We start from the raw sequence: 15912 nt of genomic DNA on the forward strand, positions 1-15912 counted from the left end.
TGTGTCCTTAAGGGGTTAAGGGTTTCTCTTTAAGTGCCCCCATACATATTGTATAGTTTTCTTTTTTGTATTTTAATATATTTTTCTGTTTCTCTCATACTTTAATATCCTATTTTTATACCTAACAGTAAGTGTAAATAAAATGTAAAAAAAACTAAAACGGAGGGGGTGGGGATTTTTCTCCTTCACATTTTTATTTTTTTACATATCCAGTGCAACTAAATAAAATGATCTGCAAATAGATTCACATGAGTCCTAAATGTTAAATGCCTCATATCAAAATATAAATTAATTTTTGCTAAAGGAGCAGAAGGGGACAAATATAGAAGACAGTGTCAGAAGAAAAAGAAGACTGTCAAATGAAGGAGAAGAAAAGGAGATTGGAGCAGGAAGTACAAATGAAGTGAACCCTCCACTTTATTCTGGACACCACATCATAAGGCTTTGGTACCTGGGCCTGGCAGGGAAACTCTGGACCTTCTCATCTCCCCCGGTAAAAAAAAAAATATCAGTGTTAATGTGTTCACTTTTATTTACTGAGTGTCAGGAAGCACAGAGTGCCGCTGGGTAGGGGTGTTGTTGATTTTCTAGAGCGGTCAGCTGGCACTCTAAGCCAATCAGTAGCTCTCTATTCATAAAAAAAAGTAAAAATCTTTTATGAACCGGGAACTAGCGATTGGCTTAGAGTGTCAACTGTCAACTCTAGCCAATCAGCGGCACCCATGCCTGACATCAATCTGCACTTCCTGACACTCCGTTTCAGATGCCGAATACCACTGAGGGACCTGGAGCTGGAGGAAGCCTTTGGGGTTAAACCATTTGAGAGCGGTTTAACCCCTTTAAAGGAAAGAGCACCCAGGGGCTTCCTGGCATCATAGCATTTTCATTTAGATGAAGTTGCTATGGTGACCAGAATGTTCCTTTAATTTGCTTAAAGTAACACTGTAGTTTCAGGAATACAAACGTATTCCTGACACCATAGTTGTGAAAACGCTATTCACCCTTTATGTGATAATGACTATGCTCCTCCCCTTCATGACACTGTCAAAAAGGGGCCAAGCATAGATGTCATTACAATTATGCCACTTCGATAATAAACCCTATCACATATATTGACTTCTTAGTCTATTGAACAGTGTATAAAGACAAGAACAGAGCAGACTAGCCTCAATATAAAAATGGATATATTATCAAATTGATCGCATTCCTCCTTATTTTGCATTTTGTAAAATGTTTGGCTGATTATTAAAGGGATACTATAGACTCCAGGGGCATGATCTATACACTTAAACTGCTTCAATAAGCCAATGTTTTGGTTCCTATAGTATCCCTTTAATATATTTGTGGATTATGTGCAGCAATGAAGAGAAATAGGATAGCTCTTTTAAATCTCTTTTATTTCTATAAATTCTATTATTATATACTGCTATACTCACATTTTTACGCACACTAATAAACACTGTTATAAGAACAAAATACAGTGATAAGCCTCCCAATCCTAGCCAAAAAAAGGATAGGGAAGGGATGGTTAATCACAGTATCATATCTCCAAAAGTATGTAGGGATGTCACCTAAATCATGCTCTAGAGGAGGGGGTAACCCTCAAATACAGTTACAAAAAAGAAGAAGAACCTGATACGCTCCACTAACGGGTTTGCAGCAGAAAGAGCACAGTGAGGTGTAAGGAGAAAAAAAAAAACGTAATATTTATTAAATCTAAACATGTAGATAGCTTGACACATAGAAGGTAGCTCTGAAGTATAAAAGGGAACTGATCAGAAGGTAGGGGACATATCGACAGTATGTCTGATATAGAGAGGGTTCAAATAATATCAACTGACCCTCGACAGGTAGATGTTCCTAGGCTAATTTGTTGCACTGACTGAGATCATTCTCTACTTATTACCATAAGGGTAATCACAGAGTACTGGATGTTTTAAGTTTCTAAGTATGCATGTATTAATATTGGTTAACATTGGCGTCTTCTGTCAAATGTACACCAAATGAATAAAGGGGGGGAGGGGGGGGGGGGGGGGGAAGAATACTAAAAATACTACTTTTTTTAAAAAAAAAAACTATTTATTTTACACAAAGTGCTCTGGCATGAAAAAGGGAAGATCTGAAAATGAAACTTATTTAGGTTTGTAAATTCAGTCATGTGGAGAAATCACTTAACAGAATCAAACGTGGGAAATGCAAATTCGCACCTGCATAAAACAGAACAAAAACACCACATAATGTGTTTAAATGTAAAATTATAGGATGACTATATTTGAATAGAAAAAAGAAAAAGCATATGAGTAAAAGATTAAAATGAAAAAAAAATTAGATACGCATTATACCTTTTGCTGCAACCAAGTATCATTTTCAGGCTGAATATTTTTTGATTGAATTGATAAAAAAAGTTTTTTATACAAATGTATGGCTTTTTATTTGGCTGATGTGGGCTTTTTTTTTATTCTTTATTTTTTTGTGTGCAAGATTTCACAAACGAGCCGTGGTGCCACAATAGCAGTCACATGCACAGTTTCAACATACGTTTCACATATTGCACATATAAGGTCTGCACAATTTTTGTATAATGATAATGTCAGTTAGTGTGTGTTATCCCAGTGTGAGATCCCTTTTTTCTGCTCGATCCTCTGCTGGGTGTAGCTGAAATGCAGGGGTGTCGTGTAGGTCGGCAGGGATAGCAGCGTTGTTTAGTGATGGACCGGGTGGCAGGTCCTGACTGATCAGGGAATCAGATTTACTGTGTTCTGGTGGTCGCTGGTTGCACTGCCATTTCAGGGTTTCCCACTGCTTTCGCCATTTTAGTTGTGGGGAGCCCCCTCAGATCCAGGCATTAAAGGCCGCGGAGACAGGCGCCTGGGACCGGGATGACCCCCACAGGTCCAAAGGGGGGGGGGAAGATACGGGGCCCTTACCACGTGGCGTCAGAGTTCAGAAGGGAAACCGCAGGGTAGGATAGCGAGGTGGCGACCGTCCACCCCAGTCACCGCTCGGGTAGGCCTCAGGTGTAGCTGTGCTGATGTGCCTTCTCAGGGGTCAAAATGCTTGTAATCCGAGTGGCCTTCAGCTCCAGCACCTCTTTGCCTGCAGAACCGCTGTTACCGTTGTGATTATTAAGGTCGTTGGTCTGCAGGAGCTCGTCTTGGATGCGACCTCTCGGCAGGGCGGTCGGCCCCGCCCCAATGAGAGCTTTTTATCCACATCAGCCATTCATTTGATTTTGCCTGGCTCCAGGTTCACTCTAAGATGAACTGTTACATTGTTTGCGGAGCTTAAATAACTCCCAATAGTCCTAGATCCAAAGCATATATATCTTGATTATGGACACGCGTCCCAATCCCAGGGATTTTTCTCTGTGCCTATTTTGGGAACTCTTCAGAAAAATGTCCAGGAAGCGCTTGGTAAACTGAAAACCATGCTCTGGTATATTAGCCCACAAGAGACTTCCTCTGTGCAACAATGTTCCTGTGGAACTTGCTTCCCTCCTCCGTTAGATGCTCACCCAGTCTCCACTCCTTCAAAAAAATCGTTAAAATACCACTTCTTCATAAAAGCGTATCAATTAAACGGTTAATAGCTCCCAACTGATTCCTCTTCTGCAACTGTCACTGCAACTGTCACTAGTCTAATACTATCCTTACCTTTTGTGTCATTTTACCCCACTCCCTGTATCATGTAAGCTCATTGAGCAGGGCCCTCAACCCCTCTGTTCCTGTGTGTCCAACTTGTCTGGTTACAACTACATGTCTGTTCGTCCACCCATTGTAAAGCGCTGTGGAATTTGACGGCGCTCTATAATAATAATAATAATAATAATAATAATAATATTCTCATGCACATGTTTAATTGGCTGGCAATGTGTATCTCTGTCAAGTGTGAAGTGCAAGCCAGACTGCCAGTGTGTAATATAATGCTGGCTGGAGTGCCAGAGGTTACCCAGTAAGACCTGTCTGAGCACCCCAGTATGTATTAACCCCCATATGTCACATAATTACAGCCTGGCAAACATCAAATATAGATTATTTTTAGCATACAAGGAGTTGGCCAAATTAGTCATTGCAAGGCTACCATCAGCCTCGGCTGCTGAGTCGATACATGGCTTTAAAAAAAAAAAAGAAAAAATATGTGGTTGGCAGTGAAGGTACTAGAGGCGTTATAGAAAACAATAGAGAAGTGACATACACAGTGTAATATCACACAGAGAGAAAGGGGAGCAAGGGGTATAATAAAGCAACACAGAGTTTAATAAACATGTATATGAGAAGGGAATAGTCTGTCCCAGTTGAGTGATATCTTAAAACAACTTTTATCATGTAGAAAATAATGATAAAACAAAATAAAAAAAAATAAAAAAATAAAAACGAGTGAAAAAGGGGATAAAAGATAAATAGTTCAATTTATATAGTCAACAAGTATATCAATATCTATGTGGATGTATCAGGACTAGTGTGTGTATAATCACCTTTATAAGCAGTAGTCCATTGCTCTTTAGCAACAATGTTAGCCAGGTAAGATTGCAACATGTCAAAAAAATCACTAAAGGCCCTGAGGAAAGAGCATGTGAGTATAGACCATAGTTCAAATCAGAAACATTGTTGCAATAAATACTCTGCATAAAAATGTGTTTAAAAAAAACCCACAAAAAAAGCAAGGCATATTATTAATCAACTGATGAAAATCTGGAAAAAAACAAATAAAAAAAGACCAAAATGCAGAATATATAAACCGATAATTCACAAATATGAACAACAACAACAACAACAACAAAAAAAACACTCCACCAAAACAAGTTCATAACATATAATGTAAAATATGTATATGAGTACATACTAGAAGGTTGCAATGAGTGTAGAGTTACAAGCGATTATGGTCTACCTTTGACCTACTTGATGGTGTATGCTATGCCTTTAAGGTGACTCACTGTCATCTGCCAGTAGTAGGAGTTACAAATCACATGTTCGTCTGTAACCAGGAAGCTCCATGGAGTCAGAATGTGCACACAGTTTGACTGAGCTATGCTCTTATGAAAGCATTAGTACGGTGTCACTACTCAAATGTATAAAGTCTCTAGGTGATAAAACGGATTTCTTTTATTTTGTGTGTATTTGTCACTCATCATTATTTGTGCAGTTGTATAAATATTTTGTTAAATTTTAAACCTATAAAGCCTGCCTTCTTTGTTTTTACACTGGAAGCTTCTCAGCTACAAGTTTGTCATTTACTCAACAGTTTTCATTTAAGAGCAAAGAAATAACTATTTATGATAATTACTACTTCAGGTCCATCAGCGTTCATATATTACAGTTCGGTAGTCTGTAATACATATAACCCTAAACACTAGACACAAACTGCTTCTGCAAACTGAATCCCTGCCACAGAACCTTCTGCTTCTTTATAACAGCAACCTTTACTTCAACTTCCAACAAAATGCATTTTCCTTATCTTGCTAGAGATGTTTCAACAACCAATCTATTTGTCTTCTCCTGATCTCTCACCATCCCTCTTGATTTGTGTTTCGGACTGCCTCTCTGCTATTTCTATCTGGATGGCTGCTCACTTCCTTAAACTCAACCTGTCCAAACAGAACTTCTTATCTTTCTTCCCTCAAGCAATGCTACTCATGTGTCGGTCTACCTCCAAGTCAATGGCACTACCATCAGCTCTACTTCACAGGTTCACTACCTAGGTTTTTCTTTTTGTTTACCAGCCTCTCCCTTAACTCATGTGCAGTCAATAGCAAAATAATGCCATTTCTTTCTCAAAAAGTTTAAAAAAGTTTGAGGACTGCTGGTCTAGAGACTTAGAAGTGATTAGGAGTAGTGCTATGGAACAGTAGGTAAAAGGAGAAGCGGGGTCAAGATATGGCCTTTTTAGAAAATATTTTTACTGTAAAACTCTGTTACACGATTAAACTGTCAGTTCATAACTTTAATCTAATGATAGAAAAAAGTATAAACATTTTTTTTTAGCAAGTATTAATATAAATGGCAAGTACCATAGTCTCTTAGCGACTTCCCCTGAGCATGAAGTGCACTAGGTGTCTTCAGTGTGTCATCTCACCCCCATTTCAGAAAAAAAATTAAATATTCCTTATTAGTCACACGTGCTTTTTTTCTTCAGTTAATATTTTCTAAACATATATGGATTATAAATTTGAAAGTGGGTAATATTCAAAAAGGATACAATCAATATTGTATAAAAACAATAAAAAAAAAACACACACACTCGCACAATATATGGATGTATTCACATTCTAGGAAGAATGCCAAGCAATTTGAATAATGCAACTCAACAATACAGTATGTTGACCTTGCATAGAAATAACCAGTTATCTTCAGGGATATTTTAGACGCTCTAATCAATGATGGAAGTTACTTAATATAGCTGCATTCTGGGCTATTGCCAACCTATGTGGATACGCATCACATTAGGAGATGCAGTTAGTCATTTGTTCAGCTTTGTCAATAAAGTTCAGAGGCACAACAAAGAATAAGAGGATGAAAACAAAGGTGCCACAAAAAAAAAAAAAAAAAAAAAAAAAACACAAAATAAAAAGAAGAAATTAACTTTTGACCTGACACCGTTTCAGGTAACAGATCTGCAACAAAGTAGTTGAATAATACATGATGTAACAGAAGATTAAACCTAAGTCAGGGAGTAATTGGAGTACAGTTGGCGAGTTGACACATAGGTGGGGGTAAGCCACACACTTAAAATAAAACATCAATGTAACATAACTAAAAAAAATATATATAAAGAAAAAAAAATTGCATTATCAGACAATATGTGGAAATGTTTCAGGTTCATTGTTGATGGTCTCATATGGCTCTTTGCCTTCCAGAGAGATGGGCTGACCAATACATATCTTCACTAAAACACAAGGAAGTTAAAAGCATTCAGGGTGGGGTGGGGTGAGGAGGCATCCCAATCAATTGCCTTCTAGCCATGTCAGTACTACTTTTTGTTCAGTTAGGTGAGAATGAATGGACAGCTCTAGAAAGTATTTAGCAATATAAGATTTATGACCCTAAATAGTATCAAAAACAAGAATTAATCCTAAACCAGTGATGCCAAGCATTCACCTTTCAATTACATACCACTGTATTGGTTATGGTGACAGAAGTGCCCTGGCACTGTCCAGCTGTTCTGAATCAAATTGTTTTTGAACTGTTTCCCACGGGCACCCAAAGTCCTGGCTCCTTTTCAGATATTCATGAATTACACATATTCAGTATAAAATTTGTCCAACTATAAATGTAACACAATGGATCAGACTTCCACTGGTAAATCAAATGGCCCTTGAGATGCAAACAACTTGGAGTTAGAGGTAATCATATATTATACTCTTAAAGCCTAAAAATCTGGAATTATTCTTTTGTATAACGCTTGTAGCTTAATATACTGAAATAAGAGAGTCAGGAAAGCACATTTAAAAGATGCTTGTAATGAATATGGAATTTCATTGCCTTTTTAGGTCCCCAAACCTAAACAGAAATATTTTAATCATGTTAAGATTTTGCTGTGTTGACATTTTCTACAGGTCAGATTTAATTTCAAGCTGCAGTAGTGTGAAAATGATAAGAGGAATTCTATTCTATAACAGCCATGAGAGCAGATAGGACTTTTATTTCATGGTTTGCAAACTATTATTAAAATAAAACATTGTTCCTTTTGGTATGATTCAACTTTAACCCCTTAAGGACACATGACATGTGTGACATGTCATGATTCCCCTTTATTCCAGAAGTTTTGGTTTATATAATAAAGAATACAAGTTAATGTAATTGGTCCCAAATGGCTAAATGTATTAGCCAAATTGTACACAGAAAATATAGTGTTAATGTTTTTAAAAAAAAGGAAAGGTGGTCAGCTAAAAAGAAGTCTATACAGAAACAAATAAAGGGAACTGAAAGATCTAAATGTGTTCACAATGCACTGATACAACCACAGCTGTATAATACCCGGTGAATCCTGTGTGGTGACGGACTTCAGCAAGCCACAACTCCAACATTCATCAACTTTTCAATGTCTTGATTTTGTGAAATTTTAAAACTGGCATGCTGGAGCAGCCTGCTGTTTGTGTTCTTAAGAACATGCAACAGTAAGATAAATATGCAGAAACCCTCATGTGACCCATTAAACTAAATAGACAAATACAAACCTTATGGATGTCAACAACCATAAAAATCACTGCTATAACTTGGAAAATACCCTAAATTGTTATTTAAACAAAAAGGAGGGCAATATTTATGCAGGCATACAGCTTTCATTGTATAATGGGTAATGTAAACAGTAATATAAAAAGTTATTGCCAGCTGTATTGAATGCATTCTATTACACTACATTTCAAGAGACACGGTAGGCACTATAACCATTTCATCTGATTGATTTGGTAATAGTGCCTGGGGTTCCCTAGCACTGTCCCTCCATTTAGTGATAAACCATTTTCGAGCAGTTTACCCCTTAGTGACCAGGCCGTTTTTCAAAATTCTTGCCGTTGGGACCAAGGCTCTTTTTACATTTCTGTGGTGTTTGTGTTTAGCTGTAATTTTCCTCTTACTCATTTTCTGTACCCACACATTATATACTGTTTTTCTCGCCATTAAATGGTCTTTCCATTTTCAACATATCATCTAATTAACTATAAAAAACAAAAAAAAAAAACACTTTTTCAAACTTTGACCCCCAAAATCTGTTACGCATCTACAACTGCCAAAAAACACCTGTGCTAAATAGTTTATAAATTTTGTCCTGAGTTTAGAAATGCCCAATGTTAGCATGTTCTTAGCTTTTTTGGGAAAGTTATAGGGCTATAAGAACAAGTAGCACTTTGCTATTTCCAAACCAACACTGATATCTGTCAGGAATCAACGAATAACCCTTCACATGTATATATTTTTTAAAAGAAGACAACCTAAGGTATTAAACTTGGGGTATTTTTAATCTTTTCATGCAGCCATTTTACCACCAATCTATGCCAAATTAAAAAAATAAAATAATAATTGGTGATTTTTTTTGAGACACAGCAATTTAAGAATTTATATACTGAGAATTTAAGGGTTACTGCAAAAGAACACCCCAATATGTGTCCAGCATCTTCTCCTGAGTACAGGGATGCCACCCATGTATAGGTGTGTCGGGTTCTCTGGGGGCTAAAATACCTTATTTGGAGGGTGCTCATTCCAGTTTTCCAACTTGAAATTTTCACAGTCATCATGCACCCATTTTTGAAGCCTGCCAATGCAATTTAACCCCATAAAACCATATATTTTTGAAGAGTAGACACCCTAGGGTATTTGAAATGGTGGCACTTTCCATGCACTAATTCTACCACCAGTCTCAGTCAAATATTTGGGTAGTCTTTTTTTGTGTTATTTTAGAGCAATCACATGGCCCCTGGGGGTCCTAAATTGGAGAGGGGGGGGACTCTCTGGGCTCAGTGGCTCTGGGCTCAGTTGCTCTGCGGCAAACCCAGAAGTGATCGCTCCGAGGGGGGGGGGGGGGGGGAGGGAGCAATCACTTGGGTCCCCAGCAGTGTAGGAAGGTATTCCACGATGCCTCAATATTGAGGCATCGTATAATACCCTAAGAGCAGCTGGAAGCAATCACGATCGCTTCCAGCGCTCAAAATAGCCGCGGACGTACCAGGTACGTTCGAGGTCGTTAGCAACCGTTTTTTGTCGGACGTACCTGGTACGTCCACGGTCACTAAGGGGTTAAGGCAATTATTACACACTTCCTTCTAAGCCAATTCTATTAATAACTCAATGGGCACTGTGGTAAGCTGAAAATGGCCAGATGACACACTCATCCAATCTACATTCTCACATTCAAGTAAAGTGTGAGCTTCAGTGCTTCCTGTAATAGACCACCCGGTCACCCCAGAATTGTACCAGTGCTGTAGTCCTTCACCTCACTCCCAAAAGAGCATAATCACTCTGTCTGGGGGCCTAGTGACAGAGACCCCTTTTGTCTGCTGAACTTATTTGTAAGCTGTTATTTATTAAGTTATTTTACCATGTTATTGTTGAGTTATCATATAAAATGTAAAACTGAAGGGAAGGCAACTAGGTCATAACAGCTATTATGCAAGCGTCTTGGTGTCAGGCAGTTTATTCAATTATGGAGTCGTAACCCAATTATGTTCTAGACACAAGAAGCAGGGGAGTGACTTATTGTTTTGTTTGATGAACCCCTGTTGTAATTACTCCTATATATACACATGTGTGTTGTGGTTCAATAAACTAGTTTTACTCCCGGCATTAAGACTCGACAAATGTATGTGTGGAAAAGGCTACAGTTATAATCATTGAAGCAACTCTGGAGAGCTGTAAACACTAAGAGAAAAGGAACCACTGGTAATCCGCCACAATTCCTAGCTTCTGTGTGTTTGGTTACTTCTGCACTAGGACATGCTTAAAAAATAAATAAAAAATAAGATGGTGGTTGTATAAATCGTTGTATGACAGTTCTCAATTGCAACTTGTTTCTTGGTGTACCCATGAGCCAATCTTTTTTTTTTTTTTTTAATACTTTTTTTTATACTAGCCTTTACGTAATGAGAACATTTTATGAAAACCAAATGAGAAGAAAAAAAATGCTGTATTAATCTGTATGCAAGTGCAATGCTGTATCTACCTGAATGCAAATTGCAGATAACCAGGTGTAACAGACTCAGTATTTACAACATGGTGAATGATGACATATTCAATACAATGTCATATACTTCTGAAGATCTCTGGACGTCTTGAACTAGGTCACTGAGAAGATTTAATTCAGCTGCCATCTCCAGACTGTTCTCAAGATGAAAGGAAACTAAACTAAAGTCACAGATCTGTCAAAAGCCTTTTCTACTCTTCCATTGCTGTTCTTTTCACTTGCTTCCACTACAGTCTTCCTGTACCAGTAAACAGCATAACAAGCAAGATAAATAATTTTATACATGGTGTCATGCCAAAAGCATGAGTTGGTGTTTGATGTGTGTTGATTTGTGTTAAGAGTTGTTTTTTTTTTTTGTAAACCTATATGACCTTTATTGTGGTCTTTGATCTTGCACCAGGTCTAGACCATCAAACATCTAGGTAGCCATCACCAGAGCTGGACACAAGGAATTGCATAGAGTGGGCAATAAACTGCCAGACCAACCCCCTCAGATCACCCTCCCAGGGGTCTGCCCACTGAGAAACAACTAGTTTAGGTATATAATGAGGGTGCTGGACTATACAGGGAGTTATTCATTATTTCTTTGGTCAGCAACTTCTAGGAGACCTATACCATCTAAGACTCCCATAAGAATTCTATATGGGGTAAATATATTTAAGGAATATCTTGTGTTTTCTCCTATTTTATTTTATGTACTGTTTTGCAATTTGTTATCTGTATGTCATTTATTTCTGTATTTTGTACTCAGCACTGTGAATCTTTTTTGTCAGATTAAATGTTTACTTAATCAGCTTGTGTCTCTCTCTCTTTCACTCTCCAGAGGAAAGCTCAAGTAAACACGTTACCAAAAAGGGTTAATTATATGTGTTTGATCAGTAAAAGTAGAACTGTGATTCTATAATTCTCCTGTGTGTGGGGTAACCCAAGACGCCCGGGTTTAAAAGTCTTGGTGGTGGCAGTAAAGTGTGTACTAAGGGGTTAGTGAAGAAGGGATTGCAGGGGTTAATTGAGTGGTTGCTGGGACAAGCAACATGTAACCAGGGGTCTGGTGTCATTAACCCTGTCACTTCCACACTCTCCCCACTGTCTCGGCCCACGTTCTATAGCCCACGCTCGTGACACATAGGTATCTGACCTGTTGTCTTTGTGCCATTGTGCCATTATATGTAAGCCCTATTTATATCCAGTAATTACTGGTACATTAATTTGGCAGAGCTCTAGCATCTTCGCAATATCTGACATTGAAATTTTAACTGAAGGGCAACACAGAATAAAAAAAAACAAAAACGAAAGTGCTAGGTACAGAAGTATCCCTCCTACGGCTAGCCATTTACTAATCACACCGAACATCCTTGTTCGGATTACATTTCCGCAGGCCACAGTTCTGCAGTGTCTTTATGAAGGCTTAAGGCTGATTACTCCTGACAATTTCAGCTTAGGTTCCCTGCCAAGCAAGAGGATGAACAGAATCAGTTTGCCCATACTGTAAGATGCATGGAGCAGTCAACAAAGCTAAAGATCTCAGAAGTGTTTCATTGCTCACCAAAATAAAGGTCAAATTATCACAGTAAAAGACAAGAATAGAATATTACAGTTGCAAACTAGGTGCACTGCAAACTAGGTGCTAAACTTGGCACATTTACAAATACTAAAGAAACACTCCAAAAGTACCATAAATTATTAAAATACAATGAAGGTTATGGAGCCAATAGCTCTACAGCCAAAATGGTGGGTGTTCAGCTCTGTCCACTTGTTAGGTAAATGTTTGTACAGTGAATTATAGATTTTGTTCTTTACTTGTATGAATTTGGTTAATTTTTGGTCATTTTGTACTATATACATTTGTAATATACATTTAAATTGTGTCTATTGATTGAAGTTCAATTGTTAATTTGATGGGTGTATAAAGATGTACTTGTATTTTGTTTTATCATCAATTATGTATTGAAATAAAATTAGACTTTTATCGATTTTGGGGGTGTGGGTATTTCTTTAAATATACAGCCCTGGTGCACTCACAAGGTAAGTATCTAGTTTATGAATAATTTCACAACTTCCCTTATATTTACTGGGTGCAACTTTTTCTTGAGCCAGATGTCGTGCAAGGAGCTTCTGTTCGCTTCACTGGCTGAAAGTGTAAGCTGAGCATTCTTAGCCAATGAGCTAAACGGTTTGGCTACTTACCCACTTATACTGTAGTCTCTCAGAGAAGTAGTTTGGGTGTCAGATAAACCCCCCCCCAACCCTGCAGCTGAAAACATTGACATTTTCACTCAGATAACCACAAGAGGAGCTTACTCATTAAGACTCTGCTAATGCTACCAGATGATTTCAGAGAGATCATCTGATTGACACAGAGCTGTGTTTTTCTGCCCATGTGCACTAGACTCCCAATGTTTTCTTATGGGAAAGCACTGGATTGACTGAGGTCATCGATCTCTATGTTCTCAGCCGTGGAGTCCCCGGCACTGCAAGGGAGAAAAGGTAAGGAAAACAACACCTATACTGTCAACAGGGCACAATAGTGACATTTGTTTTCCTAACATTATAGTGTTCCTTTAAAGGAGCACTATAGGGTCAGGGACACAAACACGTATTCCTGACCATATAGTGTTAAAACCACTATCTAGGCCCCTTAGCCCCCCTAAAGATAGTCAAATCTTCCTTGTATTCAAGTCTGAAGCTGCTGCCTCTGACATCAGCAGTTGTGGCCTGATCAAATCACAATGCTTCCCCATAGGATTGGCTGGGACTGACAAAGAGGCAGATCAGGGGCAGAGCCAGCACGATTTAAACACAGCCCTGGCTTATCAGCATCTCCTCATAGAGATGAATTGAATCAATGAATAAGATACTGAATCTTTGGATGCATTTTAGACAGCCATGACTCAGGAAGGATCTCTAACCGCTATATGAGGAGTGTCCAGTGAAGTTATCACTAGGCTGTAATGTAAACACTGCATTTTCTCTGAAAAGACAATGTTTACAGCAAAAGGCCTGAAGATAATGATTCTACTCACCAGAACAAATTCAATAAGCTGTAGATGTTCTGCTGACTATAGTGTCCCTTTAAATTATTACTGGTGAGCCTGAAAGTTACATCATTGCACATATCTGCTATATTTTGCTGCAAAAAGTTAGAGATGAAAACAAAAGAATCCTGGGTCTGAAGGCACCCAGCATTAAATTATTTCTGTCACTTTAATAGGAGTATAATTTGAGGACATAAAATGTGTACTTGTTTAAGTGTACATTTTATACATACTTTGATTATTGCACTATACCTATTGTACAGCAGTGCAGTATGTGCTGGCACTATATAAATATATATAACTGCTTTCTGAAAAAGCACTTTCTAGCAATTTTTTTTTACACAGTAATAACTTCCTGTGTGAGTGAATATATTTCACAATTTTACACTCCTGTGTGAGTGAATATATTTCACTTGCTTTTGTTTTGCTAGCATTTAGGGGAAACTCTAGTGCCTGGAAAACAAACTTGTTTTCCTGGCACTATAGCTTCCCCTTCTGTCAAGTGGCGATGTCCCTTGGTGCTGGCTCTGCTCTGCCGACGGGGGAGACTTAATGCGCATGCGCATGGCACTGGCCGCGCTCACATTACGATCTCCCCATAGGAAAGCATTAGTCAATTACCTGCAAGGTAATTATTGAAGTTTCGAAAATCTGCAATAATTACATGCTCAGGGTTAAGGGTGATTGATGGGAGTTGGCACCCAGATCACTTTAATGGGCTGAAGTGGTAGCCCTCGACAAATCCCAGAGCCAGGTCTGCATGTTGACAGGAACCACACGTCATACTTCCCCAGATAGCTCTTGTTCAAGTTGGCCAAAAAGTGCCCGGATCCATGAAGATTTGCACAATCGCCACCGGGGTATAGTTTTGACTGGTCGCACACGTAGACGAAGCTCAAAACTGTTCCAGAGAAAAAGTGATCTTGGATGGTCAAACATCGGAATCTCCTGTGGTCAAACGAAAGGGCGCTCCACCTGGTTCTCTGTGAGCGATTGTTCTCAAGAGGCTGTAGTACCTTCCCTCCAAATCACGCTCTCCTGGCAGTTTGGCAAGTGGGACAAAACAGGTTAATAAGTAGACCGGGAACCACATGGTCTAGAGGCTTTATAGAGTTCCAAGCTAACTACCGCTGGTATACATTTAAATATTGTTAAGCTGCAGATTAGTATACCAAATGAGAATGAATGAGAGCACAGATTATATTTCTTTTGGCTGGATAGTGTCACTAGAAGGCATTGACGTGTATGCTGTATGCTGCACACTGCACCCATCCATAATGACTCAGCTGTTCGCTTAAAGGACCAATCTAGGCACCCAGACCACGTCAGCTTAATGAAGTGGTCTGGGTGCCAGGTCCAGCTAGGGTAAACCCATTTTTTTATAAGCATAGCAGTTTCAGAGAAACTGCTATGTTTCTTAATGGGTTAAGCCTTGCCCCAAAGCCTCTAGTGGCTGTCTCATTGACAGCCGCTAGAGGCGCTTGCGTGATTCTCACTGTGAAAATCACAGTGAGAGCACGCAAGCATCCACAGGAAAGTATTGTAAATGCTTTCCTATACGACCGGCTGAATGCGCGCGCAGCTCTTGCCGCGTGTGCGCATTCAGCCGACGGGGCGGAACGGAGGCGGAGAGCTCTCCGCCCAGCGCTGGAAAAAGGTAAGTTTTAATCCTTTTCCCCTTTCCAGAGTTGGGCGGGAGGGGGACCCTGAGGGTGGGGTCACCCTCAGGGCACTCTAGTGCCAGGAAAACGAGTATGTTTTCCTGGCACTAGAGTGGTCCTTTAACTTCCTTATTTGTAATATTATAGAACACGTTCTGGAAGGTTTTACAAGTACAGGTTGCAACTGTGTTGGCAGATATATATACATCAGGAATGAATTTGTCTGTCTGAAAGGATAGAAACTAAAGAAAAAGCAAAAGGTCCTGACAAGTTATGACAAGCAGGGCTGCATGTTCATGAAATGCCACACTAACAACTGCTTGGAGGAAAGATAACGCACGCTCATGTGATAGGATCCAAATATCTGACAATGTGCTACTTGTTAATCATTTGGTGCTGAACTAAGTTAGGTTTCTGGACCTATCATTAAGGTAATACTGTTCTACTTGTTCGGCTTGGCCAGAAAATGGCAAACTAATAACCCTAACATAAAGGACTAAAATCATTCAATTTTAAATAAGGCAGTCTTGGGATGGTTGGAGTGT

General features: G+C 38.9%; 1 protein-coding gene across 4 annotated transcripts in view; it reads right to left on the bottom strand.

The window, feature by feature from the left end:
- DENND5B (DENN domain containing 5B) overlaps nt 1–15912 on the bottom strand; it is a 135798-nt gene that overhangs the window by 101340 nt on the left and 18546 nt on the right. The gene's annotated exons all lie outside the window — the stretch shown is intronic.

This window comes from Pelobates fuscus, chromosome 3, assembly GCF_036172605.1.
Source record: "Pelobates fuscus isolate aPelFus1 chromosome 3, aPelFus1.pri, whole genome shotgun sequence".
NCBI lineage: Eukaryota > Metazoa > Chordata > Amphibia > Anura > Pelobatidae > Pelobates > Pelobates fuscus.